Source organism: Sturnira hondurensis, unplaced genomic scaffold (genome assembly GCF_014824575.4).
Source record: "Sturnira hondurensis isolate 20B ecotype Veracruz unplaced genomic scaffold, ASM1482457v3 Scaffold0000396, whole genome shotgun sequence".
Classification (NCBI taxonomy): Eukaryota; Metazoa; Chordata; class Mammalia; order Chiroptera; family Phyllostomidae; genus Sturnira; species Sturnira hondurensis.
This window is the reverse complement of record NW_028073027.1, coordinates 2043391-2070039: the sequence shown is the minus strand read 5'-3', so window position 1 is coordinate 2070039 and position 26649 is coordinate 2043391. Positions and strand designations below refer to the sequence as shown.

The following is a 26649-nucleotide window of genomic DNA, read 5'->3' as shown; positions in this document are numbered from 1 at the left end:
TGACAGTCCCCGGTCTCACTCAGTTTTCACAAATGTCTATGGAATGAGTAATTGATTGGTCGCTGCTGAACATTCCCCATCATGAAAATATTCTCTCTTGGCTTCCATGACTCTACTCAATTTTATTTTTAAGAAAATTGTTGAAAATGTCAATTTTATAGCCAGTAAACTCTAACTGCATTCAGCTACTCTATTAAATCATATTCTTAAAAAAGTGAAGTACTCGAATTTCATAGCATCAAAATTTCAACAATCATAAAATCTTATTTTGCTTATTCACTTCTGTTATTGCTATAAAATAAATGATTAGTTGGCTTTTTTGAAGAAAAAAACAGAACCAGGAAGTCACCTTGAAGACATCCTTCTCCTAAACTCTGAAAAAAGCTGAAAACTTACTGAATGGATCAGAATAAATTATTATCACTCCATTAGATCTAAGTTCTCCCATGACGTTAAAAGATAAGCACAAACACGAGGCATAGATAATTGAGGTTCGATATAAAAATGAAAATGAATGGTCAAGGAACTCCAAAGCTTTTAATACTTAATACATAAACCTGGTAATTTAAGTTATGGACAAAGTAACTCAGACCCAATACATTAGTTCACCTTGCAAGTGGGTTGACTTAAAGTTTCCTTTTTAGATATGCACGGTTTACTCAGTAATAATAATAAAAGGGAACCACAAAAATTCCACACGTACAGCATCACTCCCTCTAAACCAGTCCCAGCATGCCAGGTTGCAGTGCACTTAAACCCACACACCAAGAGTTTTAACTTGAGCTTGGCTGGGGAACTTGGACGGGACTTTCACTATTCAGAGACAGAAAATATTAATTATCATCAAATCTGTCATTATCTTCCCATCCCCCCTCCACATCCTCATCTCGCCTATCTCACCCCTTCTCCCTCCAGCCAGCAAAATGAGGAGCAGTGATTTGCAGAGCAGATTGTGGTTTTACTCAAAAAGAAAAGGGGCTGGCTGTGTGCATCTATTCAAAGTAATCAAAACAAGGAGATGAGAGAGGTATTCTCTGCCGTGCCCCAAGGTGATTTTGTAGAAAATCCAGAAAATATGATTTCATTAAACACCTACAAAATAAAAGTAAAGAAAAAGAGGGGGAAGGGAGAGAGGGAGTCAGACTGAGACAGAGAGGATGGATAAGAGAGGGAGAGAGAAAACTAATGAGAGGAGATAGAAAGAAATGAGACAAAAACAAAATGAGGCAAAAAAAAACATGTGTTGCCTCAGTAGGGGAGAGGGCAAATGCCCTCTCCCCTACTCCCTCTTCCTTTTGAACTGCGTGTCTGGGCAGATAAAGCTATTAGGAGAGTGTGTAGAAGCTGCAAGCAGAGTTGGCCTGGCATACTGAAAGAACAGGCGAACTCCTGCCTACAAGATAAGACTTCAGGGGCGCCTGGATGACCCACTGCCCAAAATAACACCATTTCATCCACTGGCTGATGTCAAAAATTCCACTGCTTGTGCTTCATTTATTTTGGAAAGGTCTATGATACTTACTAACACTGCCCTGGGTTAAGGAACTCTTTCAGCCTATTTGCAAACATTTATAATCTGTGCGTGATTTTCAAGGTCTCTCCCAGGTGCTGCTTTGTACCCAGATGTAAGAGAAAGAAATATGTAAAAGCAGTATATTCCTGAGTATAATAGGAGTCATATCAGAAAGCTAAACTCATCGACGACAAAATTTACCTCTTCAACTAGCCTTCAGTCCATGTGAAACCCAAGTTCACCATGAACATTAGTTTGTATTAGAAATTAAGGAAGATGAAAAATATCAATGACATTTTTATTTTATATTTATAAAACTCTGTGTTGCAAAATTAAGATAATTATGCAGTGTCCCAATAATACACACAAACACACACATATAAGCATGCACACACAACTCCACAATAATACAACTCCAGGGTTGTTGGGCCCAGGAGCTAAGTGTCATTTTAAAAAAACAATTTCTTTCCATCTTTGTGCTTTTCTGTCCTCACAGTTCCCCTCATGGTAGCAAGATGGGTAAAGCTGGACAAGCTTTCACAGGCTGACCCACCAATGGAGAGACTTCCTTCTTCCATTTTTTTAAAAGCCAATGAAAAAAAAGTTACCCTGAGTTTTTCTGAAAAACTTTCACTTATGTAAGAAGCAATATTACTTAGTGGTTTAGAAGCACAGATTTTGGGGCCCGACTTCTGGGTATGAATCTAGTTCTTTCACTTATTAGCTGTGTTTCCTTGAACGAGTTACGTAACATCTTTGTTCCTCAGTTTCCTCACTCGCAAAATGCAGTTAACAATAGTATTTTCCTCATAGGATGCTATCTGAATTGAAACAGTATCTGGGTCATAGTAAGTCCCATTACATGTTAGTTATCGGGCCTGAACTGGGTTACACTCCTGCCTAAAGCATTAACTCACAAGGGAGGGAGCTTACCAATCACTCATCTCTTGAATCTGGAGATCACTTTCTCTGAGTCATATAACTTCTCAGAAGAGAGTTCTTACATAAATAAAACTGGCTCTGGATAGAATGAAAGAAGGGGGTAAGTGGTTGTTGGGTAGGCAATCGACATTGTGTGCTACATGTACCCCATCCATTAGCCTTTATTACAATCCTACCATCCCCATATTACAGAGAAAATCTAAGACTCAAAGGAGTTGTTAACTTTCCCACAATAAGAGAAACAGCAATGGCAGAGGGTGGTGCTTCAAACCAGGCTGTTTGCAAGTCCCGTGTTCTCTCCACTAGGGCGGTCAGCTTCATTTTAATGAAAGGGCCAAGGCTTCTACAAGTCTCCATTTGCACAGCTTTCCTTTAGCCTTATGTAGTTGAGTGCAGGAAGGATCTGGGGGCTTGTCCCTATGTCACAGCTTAGGGGAGTGGAAAAGTGGAAAGAGTGGGGGAGAAAGACAAAAGCAGCTGCAAGTTCTTCATTTCTTACTATTCATGTACATATTAAATGAACAGTGTCTGAGTCCTCTCCCACTCATGACAGACTTTGTTTCCTCATAATTTAAAGGACATTAAAAGTATCTTAGTTGCTTACAAGTAAGAAAGCAGTGATATGGATTTTAATGCACTTTTGGTTGACCTTCACTCATTTTTCTAATATTATCCATGATAATAAGTCTTACCAAGTTTTTTTTTCCTGTATTATTTTATATTTTATATTTTACCAAGAAATCATCTGTTTCCTCTTAGATGCCAAATATTTTTCAACAAATTTGTATGTGGTATTCTCTTATGATTATTTTAAGTTTTTTTCTAATACTGGTCTTACCTTTTTTCTCATTCTTAATTTTATCTATTTCTGCCTAATATTAGTGATACTAGTGACTAATAATAATCTGCCTCCATATTAAAAATAGCTTTATCTTCCTTGTTTTGCCTTAAAATGAAACAGGTTTTAGATGATTTGTTTATTGCACTAACTTCTACCTTTACTTTTATTCATTTCTATTTCCTTATTTTATTTTAATTGTTCTTCCTTTATTTTATAAATATGAGAACTAAGTAATTTTAAGTCATTTCTCATTTGTAGTGAACATATTAAAAGCTTTGCTGACTAGACCACATTTCCTTTTAGCATTTACTTTATCTCATAGACTATACATTTTCCCAACTAATCTATCATTTCAAGTATGACATTCCTACTTCAAAAAAACTTTTTTTCCTATACTATGCTAGGCTGGAGTGACCCAAAACTAAGTAAGACCCAGTTTGTCACATGCAATACCGTAGAGTCTAACATGGAGATAGTCCTGTACAGAGCTGGTGCGGATGTGAGATTTACATTAACAGCAAAACGCCCAAGTAGCAAAAGGCAAGATGTAATAATGCCACTCCCTCCCCTCCTCTGCAATAGGAATCCCACCCAACCACAGAGATGAAAGGAAGTAGCCACAGATCCGGCTCAGAGACCTTCCAGATACAAAGTTGTGCTCTACAAGAGTATTCTCACTCTTTGTTTGAGACCTCATCTCCTAATTCATCTGCCTAGCATAGTAGGGCTGAATCCAGGTTACTCTTTCATCCAGACATTCCTCTCTGTAACTTCCACAAACACCTCTGGAGAGAGGGAATTACCTCTCTGCCCTGTTCCACCCAAAGTCACAAACTACAGGTTGATGACGAGTCTCCAAGCACAACCTGCACTAGTAGATGGGGTGGAACAGGCTGCCTCTGTGTGATGGATCAGCTTATGTCATTTCTCCTCCAAACCAGATGGATTCCTTTGTTTTAGTTCTTGATTCAGTGAGTGTTTTGTTTTCCTTTATTTTTTGAAAAAAAAATGTTGCCTCTATTATAAAGAAAATACACAGCCAAACAGGGGTGGAAGAACATGGGGGTAAAAGATATGGCAAAACTGAATCACCAAACAAGCTATCCAAATATGGTCTCCTATTGTGGAGTAGAGTGGATTGCCCCTAATTTCCCCTGCCTTTCCTGGTTCAGAGAAGCCTGTTCCTAGCAGGGGTAATCCCAGGGAGCCCCATTTCCCAATATATTCTCTTCCTGGGAGTTTGGGAATGCTTGTATAATTCTCAGGCTTTCAAGATATAAAGACAGTATGAAGAAGAGAAGAAGATGTTACAACCTTTTGTTCCAAAGTTGTCTCCAGCCCCATTCCTTAGTATTTGATGCCAAATTGTTGAACGTCATGGAATTGGGGCAACTTGGGCAACAGTATGCTGAGCAATGAGACTGTGTAGATGAGGAAGTGAGAAGCGTCATACTTGGTGTAGAAGCTGACTAGAAGATAGAGTACCAAAAGTACAATAGGAGAGATGCTGAGGAATTGGAAGAAAGCGGTCAATTGGAGCCCATAATCCATCTGTTCAGAGTGTGTAAGTAGTAAACCTTTTTTGGGCAGGGGTCTCAAAGGGTATCCTTTTCACCCCATGTTGAAGACATGCAATGCCAAGCTATGGATGACATTGGTCAGGGTTCAGACAACAGGAATGCCACATAGAACCACATGCGGCAGTCCCACCAAGATGATTCAGGCCAGCCAGATGTCCCGACTACTCATCACTCAAGTTCAGGGTTGACTTCCCTGTGTGTCACCTATACATTCATCCTGCCAGTTTCAGAACCTGATCAGCTAGGGGTGCAGGGCTCCAGCGAGGTTTTTCATACTGCCTTTCTTTGAGCACTTACTACGTATCAGGCATTGTGTTAAATAATTTATATATGTCATATAATTTAAAACTTGCAACAAAACTTTTTATTTATTTATTTTTATTGTTGTTTGAGTACAACTGTCTCCATTTTCACCTCACCATGCCCCTTCGCCCCCACTATCCCCACCTCCCACCCTCAAACCTACTCCCTTTGGCTTTGTCCATGTGCCCTTTATACAGCAACAGCTCTTGACACAAATAAAATTATGCTCATTCTACAGGTGAAAAAATAAAATTTAGAGAGGCTGAATAACTTACACAAGTTAAAAAGAATTCCCCCATGTAGAAAATGGCAAAACTAAATTTCAAGGTAGGTTCATCTAACTCCAAAGGCAATGCTCTTAGTCACGAGGCTATAACTGCCTCTTTCTGCACCGTAATCATGTTGCAAAATATATTACAGAACATCGATTTCCTGAAACCTGCAGCTTTACCAGGTGTGTCCTCTGCGATCAACTGAATCATACCTAGGAATGTTGAGCAGGTCAGAACAGGGCCTCACTATAGGCTGCCAAGTACTGTCCTCCACTGTGCTAACTGTCCACCCTCTGGGGCAGTGATTGGCAAACCAGGGCCCGTGGCCAAATCTGGCTCATTTCCTGTTTTGGTTTGGGTTTTTTTTTTTTTTTTGAGCGTCATTGAAACACAGCCTCACTCACTCATTTATGTATTGTCTGTGGTTGCTTTCACACTGTAACAGCAGAGTTGAGTAGTTGTGAGAGATACCACCTGGAACACAAAATCTAATATATTTACTGTCTATTATTTCTTCAGAGAAAACGTTTGCTGACTTTCAGTGTAGAATACACCTCACCTCAAATACATCTTGGAAGGTTTGACTTGAGGAGTCCTATTATTTTACGTTCTGTATATACTTCATAAGAACACAGAGCATAGGTGCGTGGCACTCTTCTCCCATGAGACCGCAGCTAGCCTCTTTCTTAGCAATGGGCCATGACGAGATGGCTAGAAACAAGCATTGTTCATAGCATCATTCACCATGTTACTGAGATGAGACATTCTGGGGGAGCAATCTGCTCAGCTTAGAAACCAGTCTGCTTTCCAGCAACAGTGTCCGCACCTCGTCCTGGGCCAGAAGACCCAGGGCTAGGACAGCGCTGACTCCTGCTGACCTCTGGACCCCTGAGGTTCTCTCTCAACCCAGGGGAGCAGAAACCACTCCCCAAATGTTCACCTTGAAAACACTAAAGCAAATGATCCAAGCATAGTTTATCCAGGCCATTCACAGCTCCTGAGTCATGAGGTCACAGAATTGTATTAATTCCACAATGACAAAGGGTCGGGGAAAGAAAAGGCACCGATTTTAAATCAAGTGACCAAGGGTACAAGGGAGACACAGTGGTAGAGAGAGATCTTTGCTGTGAGTGAATATCCTCTGTGAAGAGGTTCAATCAGCCTGCAGACACATATCTGAGAAAGCACATGGTTCACAGTTCATAAATCTGAAAATGTATTTGTGAATATGAAGAATTAGCCTTCTATGTGGCTACAATGATTTCCCCGTTTCTAAACATGTTGGAACAGACACCCGTGAGCCATTTGCCAGCCCATAGAATAGTGATTCCAATGTAAAGTGTGGAATTGGACTAGAAAAGATGTAAAGTAATTCACTAGAATTACTACGGATCAGTGCTACCTATGGTCCTCAACACATTTTCTTTTTAACTAGTCCATGCATCAGTCATTTTCCAACAATTGATCTCCCTAATTAATTCACTTTTAGCACTTCAAGCCTATAAAATTGTATTTATTTAGTATTCTATGCTCTGTGGCCAAATGTGTACCCACTGCAAAGTCTTAATGAATGAAACATCTTGATTTGGGGAGGCTTGAGTCGCCAACAAAAAAACGTTAAAAACTAGCACTTGCTTCTAACAGACTTGAGTTATGTCATTTTCCCACTCTTAACTTCATTCTGCTATCTGTATTCTTTTTTCCACCAAACTGCTAGACCACCCAAATTAATTCCTCTCCTTTCTTTGTTTTCTGAAACATGAGTGTGATTTTAAAATTCCTGTTAGATCCTAGAGTACGAGGTGTGTTCATAGGTGTACATTGAAGGTGCTTCTTCACATGCCGATAATTACATTTGGGGGCAAATACACCATGTAGACTTACCTCCGTCTCACACGCAGTCCCTTCACCGCCCTAGGAGGGCTGGAAACCGTAGGGGAAGCTGCCTTGGTTGGGCAGAAAGCCACAAGGCTACACGTTTTACACAAACCTCCTGTTCCGTGCTATTTCCTCTCTGTCCTTCTGTTGCCAAACCACCACCGTTCAGCTAATTCCTCCTCGAGCAGCGTCTCACCCAGCGCTGCAATTACAGTGGAGACAGAAGTGGAGTTGGGAATGAAGTAATGAGGGGGCACAGAGAGGAGGCCACCGTGATTCATCCCTAAGGCATTGGGGGGGTCATTAAATCCATACATGCAGTCCACTAGTCACTAATTTTACCCACTAACTAGAAGAAAAGAGGAAGAAATGAAAATTAGGTGTTTTGAGAAAACCCTGCCTCTGTTGGTCCCTTTCCGAGAAAGCAGCTTACTAAAAAATGCCAACTTGTCATCGTAAATAATCCCAAGGTATTATTTACAACATCCATAAACCAAGGCAAAGAAGAGTACAGACTGTCCCCTACTTAGAATGGCTCAGCTTGACAGTGGTGCCAAAGTGACATGCATTCAGTAGGAACCATACTTCAAGTTTTGAATTTTGACCTTTTCCTGGGCTTGTGACATAAGGTGTGATAACCACAGGGAACCGCAGCTCCCGGTCAGCCATGCAATCTACAATGGTGAGAATAAACAACCCATACTGTGTAGTGTACTGTGTTGCCAGTGAGTTTTTTGGTTTTGTTTTTTTTTTTTTTTTGGATTTTGTTTTGTGTTTTTGAATCTCATCACATCTATAAAATGTTCACCTGAATGTGTCTTCTGCTCCTGGTAAGAAGAGGAAGGCAATTACTCTCTTGAGATGAAACTCAAGATAATTGCCCAGCTGTAGCCCAATGTACATGTTCTGAGCACGTTGAAGGTCAGCTAGGTTAAGCTCTGGCGCTCAGTGGGTTAGGTATTTTAAATGCATCTTCAACTGATGACATTTTCAACTTGAGATAATTGTATCAGGATATAACACCACCAGAAGTCCAGCATCATCTATGTAGGAATTATTAACAAGGTATGGTTGATACAGTTTGTAATTAATACACACGATCATTGTGCCTTAAACATCAATACTTTAATGTGTGCTTAAGGCAATATTTCAGCATGTTTCCTATGGCTTGAGATTTCACAAGAGACAAAAGGAAGAAATTATTATATCAATAGCCCCCCAAATTTTGCTCCTGGACATTTTTTTTTCCTTTTTTTGGAAAATGGGCTTACTTTGCTTTCTAGTAGTGACCCAACACTGAATTCCACATATTTCCCCTGAAGCTCTTTCTCCTAACTGCTGCATTCCTCCCAATAACAGTACATTCTCCTTGCCTTCAAGGCCCCCAGTTATAGCCATTTCTGGTGCCATCTCTCATGCTCTTCCCCTTCTACAATTCCCACCCCAGACCCTACTTCCAGCATCTAATCAACATCTGTTGCTACTGCTTCTTTTGTAGGAGTAACCATCTCTTCACCCTCACATCCATCTCAAATAGTTCAGGCTCTCACTGTCTTCCCTGCTCAAATGCAGCAACCTCCTAACTCTCTCCCTTCCTCCATTGTCCTACTCCCATCCTTCACCAGAAATCTCTCCACCCAGTGTTCCTTGTGTTAAAAATCACACCAACTGTTTCAAGGGTCTTGTGGAGCAGTATTTCTCATTTCTTCAACCTAGAAAGCCCTTATTCAATTCTTAAGGCTCATTTCCTTGAAGAAACTTTCCGTGATCCCTTAGCTTTCTGAACAAGGTGCCCCAACTCAGTATTCATAAATATGTTAAAATAATTACATTTAGCCCTGGCTGGTGTGCCTCTGTGGATTGAGTGCTGGCCTGTGAAGCAAAGGGTCACTGGTTTGATTCCTAGTCAGGGCACATGCCTGGGTTGCAGGCCAGGTCCCCAGCTGGGGATGCACAAGAGACAACCAAACATTGAGATTTCTCTCCCTTTCTTTCTCCTTCCCTTACCCTCTCCCTAGAAATAAATAAATAAAATCTTTAAAAGAATAAAATAATTACATTTAAGTCTTTGTCCCACAAAAGACTTTGAGGCATGAAGCTATTTTTTCTTTCAGTTCTTTTGGATTCAGTTCAGAAGTGAATGAACTGTTAAATGGATTCACTTCTTTATTTAAAATTCATGTTACCATGTTACCAAGCATATGCAATCATTTTGCATTCAAAGTCTCCATCCTTCATGTGACCCCACCTCTAGCCTTATCATCCACTATGCATTTATTACACTCAAGCAAAACTGCATCCTCTCACTACTGTCTGCATTCCTTGCTATTACCTGACCATGAGTTTCTATTTTTGCTATGCTTTCCGCATGGACCAAGCTTTTCCTCTAACCCTCTCTTTACACCCTAAATCCCCACTATTACCCTGGTAACCCTTCTTTAAAGGTCTTGTCATACACCACTTCCTTTATGTTCTCCGGATATACACACAGTTGTATGAATTCTCTTTCATGTCAATTCCTCTGCAATGACATAAGCTTATTGCAACTTACAGTATAGTTGTCCATACACTTGACCCATTTCTGCTATTGTAATATACACTCTTGATAGCACAAACTGTGTTATTTAGCTCTATATCACAACACCTAACATAGTGATGTATGCATATTCACACACAATGAATGCTCATTCTATTTGAACAGATTGTTTGAACCTGGCTTAAAATGCTATTTTTATGTGTACTGCTTGGCACCTGAGTCAAGTTGTTAAGCAGAAGCTTGGTCTGGTGGAGTTCAGTAACAAAGGAAAAGGCCTCAGACCTCCTTCTAGGTGATGCGTGCTTTTATTCTGTTCTTCCTAGAGCAATCAAAAAGCATAAATATGCGATAGCACCTTAACCTCAATAAATATTTGAGAAGTAAGAGGGTTTGTGGATTGTAATTATTATAGTCACTAATGAACATTTTTATACATATATCAAAATTCACTGAACTCCCAAGATATGCCCTTGGGAAAACTTAGTGGCTCTTATTTGTTTTAGAAAAAGCATAGATAAAATTAAATTTATGGTAGGAATTCAAGACTGTTTGTATGCTTTCCAATACGGTGTAAATCAGTTAATTTTAAATGTTTTTAAACTGGCGAGTAAAACCTATGGCTGAGCAAAGGAGCAAGTCTCACTCCTTTTGGTCTAGGGGGGAAAAGAAGGTGGTAAATCCTGGGCATTCTTTTGCAAAAAAATTAAATCATTGCTTAAAGTTTATTGAAATCACATTTACAGAAGAAAACCTATACTGTGAAATCAAGGTCTTAGAGAATTACCAGTGCTATCCCTGGGCCCCAGGCCTCCATCACCACTCTCTCCATCATCACATGAGTCATTCAGAATCCCAAAGCCAGTGAGTTTACTGTCCCTTCGAGTCTATGTTCTGATTTAAATTCTGCATAATGACAGATAATCCCAAGAAAAATTGCCATTGGCCTTGAAGTTTATCTAGATGAGCTGAACAAAGGACAATTAGATTTGTTTTCCTATTTCAAAGAAAAGACAACATTTTATGTAATGGAACTTAGAGGCTGGATTTCACATCTCATCATGAAGGGCTTGTGAGATGTCCCATTCACCTAGTATTTTCATTTCACTTTAGCTGCAATAAGTAAATAAATAAATAAAACTAAATAAAACAAAAAAGAAAAACAATTAACAGAGGGTGACTGAAGTAGATGGCGGTAACAAACCCCTCAGAGCCCTGGGTCTGGGTCATTCTCCATTTTTTTTTTTGGAAATCCCTTCAAGGGTCAGTGAAAAAACCCAGAGTGTATGAACTCAAAAAATAAAGAACTTGAAGTATCAAGGCATTTGGGGTACAAAATAACTTGTCATCAGGCCATTTTTCAACATACATTTTTTACTGGCTTTCAGACAAACACAACACTATTTCCACATAGGAGTGGGCAGACACTGCCTTAGTCATCTTTTTTGTACTGGTCAATGGAAAGATCCCAGGGACAACTTTCAATTTGCCTGGGCACGTTAAAAATTTCTGTGGGTTTTCTCTAAGTGTGCTTTTAATTTAACAATTGCTGAAAACATTTTAGTCAAAAAGTAAAGGTTACCACAATGCAGACCCACAGCATGGAAGATGGGGCTCAGTGCGACTAGGTAAGGCTCAGGTGCAAAAAGAATTAAGTACTGATCTTCTACTCTAGGCTGACCAGTGAGGAGCAGAAATAAAGAGGAGGAAAATCCTGGGCCATATTCAACAGATGAGTGTGTCAATTACTTCTTTTAAAGTGTGGAAGACTAATACCACGAGAGGATGCTATGGACAGCCTCTGCCATGGGAAATGGATTGAATTGCTCATTATTTCACAGAGACAATGAGAGCAAAACTGGGATTAGAGCTCAAGTCTCCTGAGACTTGTTATGACTTTTGAAATTACAGATGAAGGAGGACATGAGCACTTGGACTTTCAAACCCTATAGGGCGTCCTTCCTGTCCTTGTCCTTCCCCATGTCTACATCCAGCAGGAAGGGACATCATACTGCCACTGCCATTTTACTTGTCTGTCTCTCTGCTCATATTGTAAACCCTTAGAGAGAAAGATGTCATATATCATCTCTCCAGAGCTCAGCTCAGTGTTTGACATATACTAGGAGCTAAAGAGTCATTGAATTTATGAGCTAAGTCTTGATTCTGTGCAGCAACGGAGAACAATACTAGGACCAAGAGGTGAAAGATGCAAGAGGAGCTTAATTCAACTCAATACAGGAAAGACCGTTCAGAGCAGAGCCTCCCTGAGTGGGACAGGCAAGAGAAGAACTAGTGAATTCTCTTCTTCCAGAAACCTTTAACAGAGGCTGGATAATCACCTATCAGGACTACTGGAGAGAACATGCCTACTTGGTGGTCTCTAATTTAAAGACCTATAACTATTCCATTCCAGAGCCCAGGCCTCATTTATCTGAGAGAAGAGTCTCTAGTGCCACCTTCCTGTCACCTGGGGTACTTTATAAAGGTTCATCTTTGCCAAAGCTGACTAATGAACTTGCTGATCCTATTTAGTATTAAGCCCTTGCAGTCTACAAAAAACAAACAAACAAAATAACAAAAAAATACCCAATTAAGCAGGAGAGGTCCATGGTTAGGAATTCAGCTTAATCTTCTACTATTGAATCGCTTGTTCCTACCCCACTAGAAGCATTATATAGATTTAATAAACTGTGGTCTCAATATACACCAGTAAAAGAAAATACAACAACAACAACAACATCAAATCTTAAAACTGATCAGGACTTACAGATTACCTGAACTAAAATGCTCATATTTAGGCCTCAAAAGGAGGTATCTATAATCACACAGCTGGTGCCTGGTAGAGTTGGCACAAATTTCCCCTCATTACAAGGCCAGAATTCTTTTCATTACCCAATGCTGTGAAGCCCGCTATAATATAACACTTAATTATACAGGTTCAGGGCTACAAGTCAAAGCAGATCCCAAATGTAATAATAGAGGCTCAAACTACATATGGCAAAAACACGCTATAACATGGTTAACTTATGATGTGAATAAATTATAAAGAGATTGGCTGCATGGTATTTTTCCCATCAAGGACTAAGTTGTACTTCTAATTTATCATGTGGGTAATCTATGCTGTAAACTCTGTAACACATGATCTCATTAGAATCCCAACCAAATGAGAGGCATTGGAGAATCAGCTTGTATAAAAAAGGCAAAGTACATATGCACTACATTAAACTTTTGAATACACGAGCTCTTTTGGACTGACCTATTCTCTGCAAAACAGATATTATTATATCTATTTTTTAAAGAGTTTATTTATTTATCTTTAGAGGGGAAGTGAAGGAGAGAGAATGAGAGAAATAACAATGTATGGTTGCCTCTCGTGAGTCCCCTGCTGGGGACTGGCCTGCAACCCAGGCATGTGCCCTGACTGGGAATCGAACCGCGATCGTGTGGTTTGCAGGTCTGTGCTCAGTCCACTGAGCTACACCAGCCAGGTATTATATCTAGTTTTAAAGATGAGACTAGGGCTTGGAGATATCAAGTGTTTAACCTGCTGTCATACAACTAGTAAATGACAGTCAGGATTCAAATCCACATATGCTTGGTTCCTAAGTCCAAGCTTCTTCCTGCAGGGTCAGGACACCCCAGTCCTTCATGCCTCTGTACATAAGTTTGACTTGACATTACTAACTCTCCGTCTTTGGATCTTAGATAATCTCTCATGTCCATTCAAGGTCCAGAAGTTTTCTAACACAATCTCAGATATTCAAGATTTGAAAAGAATTTCTTATCTATATTCTATCCGAAAATAAATAATGTAAAACATGAACATGCAAATACCCAAGATGGCTAAATTACTTTCATTTCTATTTTCTGCTAGGGGTCATTTAGCTAGGTTTGTCTGAATATTGACACCAATTGAGGGCCTTTGGGGAAGAAGCAGCAGATTCACAGTTTCATTATGCGCGTGATGAGCGAGCTGAGAGAGACATCCCCCATGTGCAGGACTCTGGAAACAGCTGCAGCTTAAACGGGCATTATGAGAAGCATAGGCAGGAATTAGCCAGTGCTGAAAGATGAGGACCTTCAGTCTGATGGGGACTGTCTCAATCCTGTGCTTTGGGCCTAAGAGACTGTGCATCTATCTTAAAGGACTGCCTGTGTAGAGAAAAAAACCCATCTCTTTAAGGCTGCCTGGTGTAGTGAGAATATCCGAGCCTGGAGAATCAGGAGGCACAGTTTTGCACTATTTACCAAAAACTTCTTTAAGATGACTTCATCTTCAAGTGACCTCAGTTTTTTCATTTGTAAAGGTCAAAATGAACCACCTCCCTGCATTTACCATGGTAGTGTATGTGTGCATGTGTGTATGTGTGAATCCAAATAAGCACTGTGGAGCCCTGGCTGGTGTAGCTCAGTGGATTGAGCATGGGCCTGTGAAGCAAAGGGTCCCTGGTTCAATTCCCAGTTAGGGCACATGCCTGGGTTGCAGGCCAGGTCCGCAGAAGGGGACACATGAGAGGCAACCACACATTGATGTTTCTCTCCCAGTCTTTCTCCTTCCCTTCCCCTCTCTTGAAAAATAAATAAATAAAATATTTTTAAAAATAAGCAGTGTGGAAAGGCTTTGCAGATTTCAGGGTATTAAGAACTAATTGCTGACAGTATTACTTTCTCTCTAGTGTAGTCTGACATTTCCACTCCCATTGATTCACTCACCTCAGAAACAGTGATGACATTTTTGTTTGTTGGCTTTATTTATACTTATTTAACTCTCCCATGGAAGGAAAAGAGTGGATTTTGGTGTTACAAGGATCTGTGTTTTGTCTCAGGTAAAGCACTGGCTGGCTTTGTGCCCTTGTGTTTGTTGGTTGATCTCTCTCTTCATCTATTCCCTCATCTGCAAAATGGGGATAATAACACCTGACTAGTGATGACATTTGAATTTACGATGACATATCTGAAGAGTCTAATACACTATCCAGCTCACAATGGCTGTTTAATAAATGGCAGTGGCTACTGTAATTATTTACCACCCCTTTCAAGTGACCAGTGACAAACAATGGGAAAAGAAAAATCCCCCCTACTACTGGCCAATCCAAACCCAGTCCCATCAGTGTCACTTGTGAGGATGAGGACACACATTCAGTGCCAACTGAACATGAATATTACCCCTTTGCCATTCTGCTCGGTCCACGGGCCACCACCTCAACACTTCTGCTGCCACCCAGCAACTGCCCAGGGGAACTGCCTGGATTTCAGACCAGTAGAATTTAAAGAAATAGTTTTTTAACAACTCCAAAAAGCAAGGAGGGAAACCTTTTTTGAAAGGCTCTTTCCACTGCAATGACAATACACAGAAGTATGAGGGGTTAAATTCTGCAACTGAGTCAAATTCAAAACTCCTGACACTGACATCTAGCCATGTCTTCTTCCATACGGTACAATATCATTTCTGTAAAACTGCCTACGCTATTTTTTTCCTCTTTGCTGCATCATTTACTATTATTTTAAATGTATCCAGATAAAAAATTCAAATTTTTGGCTTTTGTTCTGTTGGATACCACAAGAGCATAAATTGTCCTCTCATTGTTCCACAGGTATTTTCAAAATAAAAGTCCAGACCAAAAAAAATAGTAATAGCCTATGTCAGGGAGCTCATTTCTGGAAAGTTGAAACTCTAGTTATGCATCTGCTATCCACCTAATTAATGCTCCATTCCCCAGATGCTTCCAAAGATCAGATTCCCTGTTCTTTGATGCCACAAGGAGAAGAACACATAAAGATGCTAGAACCTAAAGATTTAGGTCAATGAATAAATACCCTCCTGAGGTGTTCACCCATGTTTAAGTTTCACTCTCGGCTTCGTCGTTGCATGTGTTGACAACAGTCCCCCAAGACCACAGTGTATGTCTGCAAAACGTGGGAGATTGAACCAGACACTAACATTCCTTCCAGTTTCTGTTTACTCTCATTATTCTCATTTGTTAAAATAAAATAATAGCACCGCAGAAGAATTTAAACTCATCATAAGTAACAGGGTTTGTTTTCTTTTTTTTTTCCTGCAATGAATTAGAATAAATAGTCCTGAACTTTGACTTTCTGCCATGTGTCCCTCAGGTCCTATTATTACTCCGGGTGGGTTCTCACTGGCACATACCCACACAGCCCTTGAGCTCACACCAGTCTGCTGAACAAGCCTCTTACCACTTGAATGTAAGCTGCTGCACATTAGTAAGATCTCCTCTTTCTGAGGCAATCCGTCAGTGGATATTAGAGCAACCCCTAAAGAAAGGGGGTCCAAAGAGTTACAAACAAAAATGAAAACAAAATAACGTGCAGCTGGCGATTAAGAGATGATTCAGAAAACCCTGGAGAGTCGCATGCATGTGACTTCAATGCCACACGTTGTTGTAGAAAATGATTAGAATCAATCTTGATAGAAGGAACAGAAACACTGCACTTTAACCCACAGAGTTAGGGCTTGGAGACATCAAGTGTTTAACCTGCTGTCATACAACTAGTAAATGACAGCCAGGATTCAAATCCACATATGCTTGGTTCCTAAGTCCAAGCTTCTTCCTGCAGGGTTTTCATTTGTAAAGAGTTAGGTTAACAGTCTTTTCACTTGTGTTCTGTTTTATGCCATTTTTTGTTGTGTTTTTATTTATATTTTGTTCTGTATTCTTTTCTTAAAAAAAAAACTGAGGATGTTAACTGGGTCATTTCTAAAGCCACATAATCCAAAAGACAGTTATAAGATTTAATTGCTGAGTGACAATAAAAGGGAAATATATAAGACGGTTCTTTCCATAGGGAGAGCAGAAAAGCTAAATTGATGGGCACTAAAAGGCCAACATTTAAATGTTAATTACAAGTAGCAAGGGCAAAAGTTAAGATTCCCTAGGTCTAAAATATCCAAATTCTCTAGCTTCCCAGACTCTGTGCTTTAGATTCCAGAAAGGATTAGGCTCTTTTTCACCGAACCAGCTTCTCTCTTTAAAGCCAAATCCCTGACTTGGATTCCATTTGTGCTTCAGAATCCTGCCATGATGACACCAAAGACCAGCGGCATTTCCCTAAAGAAGAGTAGTAGTGTGTCTAACTGATGGCTTTCCTTGTCAGTTAGAGCAGGAGACATTTGTAGAACCTCAAACTGGATGCCCATATACTAAGCACATAGTGAGTACAGCTTAAGTTTTGGGGTGATTCTCAAGTCTTCCCCAGCTGGGATGGGATCCTGCCCTCTGCAGGAATTCTTAGGCAACAACTTCCTAAGGAGGTATTTTTCATTTAAATATAACCTCCTGGCAACCAAATATTTATCTAAAGAAGAAATTGGGAGTGGCCCTGTCCAATCAAGCACCTGGGTTCAGTCCATTACTCAAAAATAACAGGATTGAGGCATTTGGGGAACGCCTCCTCCCAGATATTTGCCAAGAAATAGCTCAGCAATCCCCTACCATCCACCCATCCTTGTCAACACGCCTCCCTGGGCATTATGAGTGAGTGGACAGCACCACACCCAAGATCAAATCCAGGGCATTCTTGGCACAGCTCCCCAAAGGCAAAGTCAAGAGCATGCATGACAAAATCCTTGCCTGCTGCCCAGTTCATCAGAGTATGTGATGTAACTTGATCCTTGCTGAGGATGGTAAGTCCATAAACCCCAAGGCAATTCTGTTTTCAGACTTCACCCCCATCCAAGTCAATCTCAAGTGACTTTTCACCATTAGAGTTTGGGAACACAAGAGGATGATACTCAGAATCTCATACATGACCTTTTCATTCCATACTTAGGTCTGGCATCCAATACCTCTCACCAGCAGTGACTCAAAAATATGATCAAACTATTCTGTGCTACAATCCATCTCACACATCACTACCTGCTTTAATCATTTATCATCCATTTATTGAGCACACAGACTGTGCCTGCCACAAACTACTACTGTGCTACAGTCTGCAGGGACACAAAGATGCATAAAGCCTCTCTGCTCTGGAATCTTTATGACTCCCATTAGCCGAGGAAAATATATAAAACCCCCATATCCTGCTGTTATACGCGGTCTGTGAGCAGGTTATTCTCTCTCCTTCATCTCTCCCTCCACTCTCCCTATATTCCAACCAGGAGACTCCTCATAGTTTCTAAAGCAACTTTTCATGCTTTTGCATTATCATATCTTTTGATAATACTCTTTCCTCAGCATATGAAGCATCTTACCATTTTCTGCCAAAATTTATCAGTATGCTGTCTCTTTAGCAACAATGACTACCCTCAGAAAATAATTGGCTCATCTGTGCTCCCAAAATATGTTGTTTCTGTCTTTCTTTTAGGGTTTGTCATGCTATGTTATATGAAAATTTGTTTTCTCTATATTTCACTCTCACTATACCCAGTTAAATCTCAGGCTATCTAAGGGCAAGAACAATATACAGTATAACTCATCTCTCTTTCACTGCAGAGACTATAAGGTCATTGTCCTCCATTTGTTGAATGACCTCATTAAAACTATTACAACTAAACCTTATTTCCAGAATCTGGGTGCAGCAATATCAGATTTACCATGAAGGACAAAAAACACAAGGAAAACACATAACCACTCTAACTAGATAAAAAAGCTAAAACAACTTTTTAATTAAAAAGTTAATAAATATTAATTGCCTAATGTTCTTAATTATAAGTCAGGTTTTGCATTAGAACTAGCTTCCTCGGCCTGCTAGCTCATCATCAAATAGTATAAAATATAACCCTAGGTGTTTAGGTGGGTTTAAGGTCACTTCTCTATGTGTACCTGTAGACTCACCCCTTTTGACTCTACATGCTTCCTGCTTGGTCTGAATTGGTGTATACCTTGTTGCTCCTAGGAGCGTTTTAACATGTGCAGTCTCTGCTCACAGCAACAGACCTCAAATCTCCAATTAATTAGGGCTTAAGTGCTCACAAACCAATTCCCATCAAAAAACAGGCTCCAGCTCTCCATTAGTTTGTCTCTGACTTAAAGGCCTTAAGTGAATGACTGACACTCCTTTCCTATTGAACTTGCAGCACAAGCTTGTAGTCCTAATTGCCCCCTCTCAGTGACTCAGTAGCTTCTCAGGGAGTAGCTATCTCTTAGCATTTTGTGATACATTAAAGAATATCTGTAAGAGCCACCTTCCTTATAAAGGCAGAGCAAATGGGGGGAGAAAAGCTAATATAGAAGCACCTGTAACAGTCACTGGCTATGTTCTTCTTTAAGTCCTACGACTGCACTGAGAGAACATTATTAACTCTAATTTTTAGATAAGAATACAGACCTCACAGAAGTGATACAGCAAAGCCAAAAAATGAAAGATCTGCGATTGGAACCATGGTCTGTGGAATCCTAAACCATATGAACATTCCCTCACACAGAACTGTTATCCTCACTGTCCCTAACATTCAGGAGATGGCAGAACCCCTTCTTCTTCTCTGGCTCTATTAATTAGAATGAAGTTTGGCTGCATATAACAGAAAATTCCAATTAAAATGAAGCGTACATGCTCTCTTGGCAAAAGAAGACCAGAGGTGATCAGTGCAGGAGCAGAAGCCAGGCTCCTTCCAGCTTCCTCCTCCGCCACCCTTAGGTTTGCTCCTTGGGTCCATAGTCCAAGATGGTGGCTTGAGAATTACACCCACATTACAGGTAGAAGGAGGGGAAAGTAGAAAGATACAGACAGTACTTCCTTGCCTTTTGAGGAGTCTTCCTAAAAAGAGCTCCCATTGCCTTTGCTTACATTCTATTGACCAGAACTTAGACAAATAGAGACATTTAGTCTCATGAGAGAGCCTTATAAATGCAGTTTTTCAGTTAGGTAAATGGTTGCCTCTGATGACTTAGGGATCCTTTTAGATGGGAAAATAAGAGAACATTGCTACATGCCATTTGCATTTAACAGACATTTCTTCTACTCTGAGGACTAATTTAAGTTCTAAAGACAGAATGTTCAAGATTCTAATGGAGATGAGAAAAGGTAGAAAAAGAAAATTGAACTTCTTTTACTCATGCCTGAAGACACTCTGCAGAGAAGATGAAAGCTCTTACTTTTTTGCCTGAGTGGAAGGAGAAGATGAGACAATCATGTCACAAACTCTTTAGCCTGATGTCACTCTTCAGAAGAGAGGACTCACTTTACTTCCAGTTCCACTACTCACTTCCATGCACAACCATACTAAGACTCTGTGACACCAGACTGTGAAGATCATGGCCTCTCTACTCACCTGTGAGTCAAAACACCAACAACCCCAAATCAAAAAGCAGAAAATTGTCACAAATACTGACATCAAAATGGTTTCTTTTAAATGTATACATTTAAAATTTTGAATAAGTATGTTAAGGTCAGACTTCTGTCACTGTTTGGTGAACGTACTGTACGGTCACCACAGGCCTGTGCTAGTCTGGCTACTGGATAATCCAGTGTGGTTGACCATTTTTCCTGAACTTCAGTTATTCCCAGGGCTTTGTCTCCTGAGTCCTATGGAGTGCAGTAATGTTTCATAAATAATGCTTAATTTGGAGAAAAGAGTTCCATGCTATATCACCTTATTTACTGAAAGAGATGTGGGGAAGGAAGGGGTGAGAAGCTAGGGAGTTACTCCTCAGGAAAGACAGCACACGGGACTCTTAATGACCTCTCACCTCACTCCCACCTAGTGAAAATATTTTGCTTTGTGTTTTAAATATATATATATATATATATATATTATAAATATTATATATATATATAATCTCTTCCTTCTTTGGTGAGGTAAGCACTCTGTTGGATGAATATTCTAGTAGTTTGGCACACCTAAATGAAAAATAATTTCACCTATTACATAACTGACTGGATGATTTTAATAAAGAAATGATGAATGATATGATATAAAAATATGACATATAGGGCTAAGTCCAGAATAAAAGAAGAGCAAGGGGACAAAAAAGAGGAGGAAGGAGCATATATCAGTTGAAGCTACAAGGAAAGAAGATTGAATACTAACTGGCCTGTTTTCTTTTTTCCTAGTCTGTCTTTCCCCTGAGTCTGAAAAATGAATTCACAAAAGTTCAAGTTCTGCTTCCAGTATTACACATTCCCAAAACAAAAACTGTCGTTGGTTATAGTATCCTTTGACTCCCAAGAAGGAATTCTTGTGGTTGTTATTTCATGGGAATGAATCTGGAAAGAACATAAAATTTTGGTCAATCCTTGCCCCATAAGATGGCTAAGACCTTAGAGATCACCTATTTTAACACTTTCATATTACATTGGGTAAATCGAGGCCCTGAGAGGAGAAACAATTTTCTTTCAAGGATGCATAGAAAACTGAAGACAGAATAAGAATGAGAATTCAGATTTTCTTATTCCCAACTCAGAAGTAGAGTCTTCATGTTGCACCTTTTAGGAGTCAAATTCATTTCATGAGGATTAACAAGGACTAGTGTTCTTCTTTATTAGAGTGAAAGAACTGAAAAGATCGATCCTTAATCCTAACCCTGCCTGTAACCATTCCAATCACCTCCCAGCATCCTGCTCCCTCTACTTCTTTACTTAAAACATTTCTCAAGAACTCAGGTGAACTTAGCAGTTCTCTTGGTTTGGAGTAACATGTCATAGTGTCAAGGTGCACATCTGATTTTAATCCCCCAGAGCTACTTCCATCATCACTGATAAAGCCTTGTGTTTCTATAATACCTTTCCCCAATAAGCCCAGGGTGATTTATGAACATTATCTCATTACACAATAAGTAATTATCCTAAGAGATAAGTGGGCAATTTTATTCATTTTATACACTGAATCAGACTTATTTCCTAGCAGTTTCAGAGACAGTCCCACAGTTTAGAGTAAAGACTTTGAAACTAATTTTCACTTAGGAACCACTCTGCCTGGTTTCAGGAGTTATAACTAACCCCCATGGCTAAGGCTGAGTGAGGGACCCCTGGAATTCGAGCCACTAAGGAGACAAAGCTTATCTCTGGTAACAAGTGCTGCTTCTGCTTCTTCCCCTGCCCCCAGTGCATGGTCGGATAGTCAGAGACAGGTAAGACCCCTCAGAGTGATACAGGGTGCAGCCAAGGAGGGGCCCAGAAAAGATTTGGAATGGTGTCCATAACTCAAAGTGTACAGTAATATTGGAGGAAATATTAAGATGTCCTCACCCCACCCAGGTGTCAGTTGGGGGAAAGGACAAATGGAGCAGGGCCATTGAGAGCTGTTTTGCATAGCAACAGTTTTGCAGCTAACCTCTGGAATGGTCATTTAACATATCTATAACATTTAACTGGTTTCATAGATATGTTAAATAGGTGTGGCCAAGTTTTGGGCCAGGGAGAAGTGAGTGGCTGCTACCCAGGATATAACTGGGGGCTGATGTTCAGAGAGAGTGCCTGTGGGAGAGGCACGTGGCTTTAGCAGAGTGAAGACCCCCTCTTGGCCAGGTGAGGGGGAGAGCCACACTGTTTTGGAAAGATGTAGATTCCTGTAGCCATTAGGAGAGAGAGCCATACGGTTTCAGCAGAGTGCAGACCCCCTCTTGGCCAGGTGAAAGGGAAGACCACACAGCTTTGCCAGAATGGAGATCCCTGCGGCCAGGTAAAAAAGAAAGACACGCTTTTGGTGGAGTGTGGCTTTGGTAGAAGAGGCCCACGCGGCTTTAGGGTGCTCCCTTTGGCCAAGTGGCCTGGAAAGCAGGAGAGACTTTGACTGGAACTTGGTACAAAGAACTCTTGCCAGTGGAAGGTGCCGCATGACTTTGGATTACTTGGAGATCCTGCCTGGACAGGTGACACAGCTCACATGCCAGCGACCTGAAAAATACGTGTGCTCTTTTCCTGATTTACGGTACCCGGAGTTGGGACAGTGGGAGAAGGGAGCGCTGTGTGTGTGTGTGTGTGTGTGTGTGTGTGTGTAGGTGTATACCCTTAAAGACTTTGATATTTTAATGGAGGCACTAGGCCTGCATAGCATTAAATAAACATTTTGTTTCCTTTTCACAACTCTCTGGCATTGAGAGATGTCTTTCCAATTGGCGGTGGACAGAAGAGCCCAATAGATATTAGTATACCGTCCTTGNTCGGTGGGCCCAGTATTGCCCCCCCCCCCCCCCCGGACCCTTGTTTGGTAACAAGAGGAGGGGCAACCTAAGCCAGACACAATCACTTGGGAAGCCATCATGGAAGGACTCTGGGGGCTGCAACAAAGAGGGAGTGATGGACCCTCGCCCCTGACTATTCTGACATAGCCCAAGTCCCCATTTCTGTCTGGGAGAAGCACTTACTGGCACTAATCCACTTAAGCCTAAAAACCTATGATGGGGAAGGCGGTGCAGCCCTGTGCTAAAAAGGGTGGGTTCTCTGGGGTGATCAGGCCTAAGAAAGAATATGTAAAATCTTGTGAAACCTGCTTTGTTTAGAATGCTCTCATTTAAATGATAAGGGTCCAAGCAAGAAGTTTGTTCCTCAGAGTTTTATGGCTCTTTAGCTATCTGGCCCTGACTGAAAATAAGCCCTCATAGTTCTTTGAATGCTATCTATTGTTTGATCCTTACCTGTATTCTTGTGCAAATGAGCCCAATAAAAGCCCCCTGAGCAGGGGACTCTTGGCCCTTCCCCTTCGAGGGATCAGCCAGCTCTCCTCCCCAAGCAATTTATGTCTTGGAAGTTTCACTTTCATCTGTGGCAGACAGGGGACTTTGTGGGCAAAGTTGCCCCCACAATTCTCTAGTGAATGGCAGTGCAGTGATGGTCAAAAGCAGAAGTCCTCTAACTCCTCCACAACACCATAGCTTATCAACATCTAAATACGTCACTCATCTCCACGTCGGTGTCTCAGGCCCTTCAGATTTAGTGTGGGTCCTGTTGGCTTATTTACAGTTCCTCACAAGCATCAAGTTCCCTCTCTCCTTTGCATATTCTTCTTCCTCCTAAAACATTTTCTCCGTAACCCCTTTCACCTTGTCAACTCTTACTCATCCTCCTAACCCCAGTTCCAGAATTCCTTCCTCAGAGAAAACTTCCCTGATCTCTGCCCTCCAATTTGAATACAAATCCTGCAATAAACGCTCTGACAGCCTTCACGTGGTAGGCTACTTCTCAGATGACCTCCAATAATGTCTACTCCCTGATACTCATGCCCTCGTGAGGCAGCCTCCCCTTGAGTGCGAGCCAGATTGAGCAACATGCCTCTAGAGAATGGAGTGGGACGGAGGTGATGAGATGTCACTTCCTAGCTTTGGTGGCCCAAAGGCTACAGCTTCTATCTTGCTTGACCTCCCTTGTTCCCTCTGTGAAACCAGTAGCCATGGTGTCGGTAGCTTTAGGGAAAGGGTCACACGGTGGGAACAGTTCTCTCTGGCCAAACTACAGTGAGAACCTGAGCCTGCCCACAACTACATGGCCAGACTCAGTGACCGCCCCCCCCGCCCCCGCCCCTTGGATCAGCTTTGAGATGCCCCAGCCCCAGGGACATGTTCACGGAAGCCTTGGAGAGATCCTGAACCAGAGGATGAAGCTAAGTCACACCCAATTTCCTGCCTCAAAAACAGCCAAGTAATAAATCTTTGTCATTTTGTAGCTCTAAGTTTTGACGTAGGTTGTTATATGGCAATAGATAATCCATGCACTTCTTATATCTCTACTTCAAAGCACCATCATTGTTCTAATTTTAAACTTACCAGTGTGATTATTTGATTACTGTCCGATTGCCCCCTTGACTGTGGGTTCCATGAGGGGAAAAAAACCTCTCTCATCCAGCACAATTGTATCACAATACTCAGCACAGCATCTGGTGATGGAAGTGCTGAATAAATGTCAGCTGTGTGACTAGTTTCTCCCAAGCATCTTCTTTTTTCATACACTGTCCAGCACCTCACTCAATAGACATGAACTTCGTCTTCCCTTTGCAGGCTCCCTGCCCATCCCTCCTCCTGCCTATCCCACATTAGGAAAACCCAATCCAGTCATCACATCCTGGGAATTCCACTCCAGCCAAGTCTTCTCATACCTATGCCCTCCCTTCCTCACCTACCAGCCCAGTTCAGGTCCTTATGATTTCCTGATTCTACAATTAGAGAATCTCTCCCATGGTCAGCCCTTTCTTAAAGTTTCTGTTTTCTCCAAATCATCTCTTATAGGGTTGCTACCCCTATCTTCCTGAAGCAAAATGCCAATCATTTTAGGCTCCTCCCGCAAGCCTTCAATATCTCACATCCTAGTAGAACTAAAACCCAAGCTCCTCATATTATTATTGTTTAAAACCACAGGTATGGTAGAAGTTCAGAAACTTCCACTGTATCTTCTCAGCAGCTGGGACCCAGTCCCCTGTGAGAGCAGGCATGATCACACCAGCTGGGCATTTGTTTACTTATGTCTGGGCCACACTGCTCCTCTTTATCTCTCTGGACAAATTCTGCTCACCCTATAAGATCTGCTCAAATCTCACCTGCTCCATAAGACCTTCTAACAACTCCCAATAGAAATACTTTCTCCCAGTTCTGTGCCCATGACCCTGTTGACTTTCCACTGGAGCACTAACCAAAGCCTAGTTAAAGCGTGTGTGTGTGTGTGTGTGTGTGTGTGTGTGTGTGTGATCCTGCAAGCATGTGACCATCTCAGGGATATTCTGTGTCTCGTCACTTTGTCATACACAAGGTCTGCCACCAGGCCAGGCGCAGAAAAGACTCAGCAAATCAGATACTACTGGGAAAGAACGTACCTTTAAAGGGCCACTTTTTATTTTCAGAATGGTGATGAAAGGGCAGATTATTAAATTAGTGGCTTTTCTTTTTTGAGCAAAGACCACAAACTACCTTTGAAGTCAATAAAAAAGATGTGATTGGAGGAAAATAAATCGGTACCTTTAATCCTCCCACTGAGTTTGGAAAGACAACAAAATGCCAGCTTCCCCCCCAATCGTTTCTTTTTAATTAAAAGTTAGCTGAACTCCTTTAGAGGGCTCAATTTTCTGGTCAAGTCAACAAAAAAGAACCAATGCCCTCCACCCCCTCTCCTTGTCCTGCCTCCCCCACTCCTGGAGTTAGGCCACCCTTGGGGGTGGCATACACTTCAGCTGTTTGCTCTGCGCTCGTAATTAGATTGTCTAGACAGGAGACACTGCTGGAGCAATAGAAAATATTTTACAAGGTGTTCCACAGAACCACACTTATAACAGTGATTAGAACACACCGACAGACGCGAAGCCAGCAGAATCGGCCTGGGCCACAAGTTGATTTCACCCAGAGGAGAGCAGAGGCCTTTGAAGCTCTTGTCTGAGGAACAGAGGCCAAATTAGAACTCTGGGGGCACGAGCAGTTCCCTGGCTTTTGGACCTAAGAGAGCAAGGCTGAGGTGATGGAGTCATGTCTGGAATGCCCTCCTTCTGTCCTCCGGGTACTGACACTACGTCAGCAAGGGGCGGCTCCCAGCTCCTGCTTTCACCAGCATCTCTACATAGGGGACGGTGGTGACCACCACAGGGAGTTTCCCCAAACCTCACTTCTGAGGCATTTCCCATCCATTACATTTTACACAATGCAAATTTCAAACGGAAAAAAGAGTGTGTGATGCCTATTTTGCAGGAAGATGTTTCTTGGCCTGACCTTCCCACTCAGCTTTTGTTGGCAAATCAATGTGACAACAACACTATTTTCCAGCAGAAAACCTCTTTAGAGACATTTTTCCCAGCAGTAATTCATTAGGTAAAATCATTTAGCCCTCTAAAATGAATGCATTTTGGAAAATTGCTATACCAGTAGAGGAGTTCCACAAATACACAGGGTTTCAAGACCAAAAAAAAATCT

At 41.2% G+C, this 26649-nt stretch overlaps 1 protein-coding gene and 1 pseudogene across 1 annotated transcript in view; both read right to left on the bottom strand.

Annotated features, from left to right (window-relative positions):
• The window catches only part of TPRG1 (tumor protein p63 regulated 1), a 137190-nt gene that overhangs the window by 43591 nt on the left and 66950 nt on the right, over positions 1-26649 (bottom strand). The gene's annotated exons all lie outside the window — the stretch shown is intronic.
• LOC118981540 (ORM1-like protein 2) lies at positions 4644-5092 on the bottom strand (annotated as a pseudogene).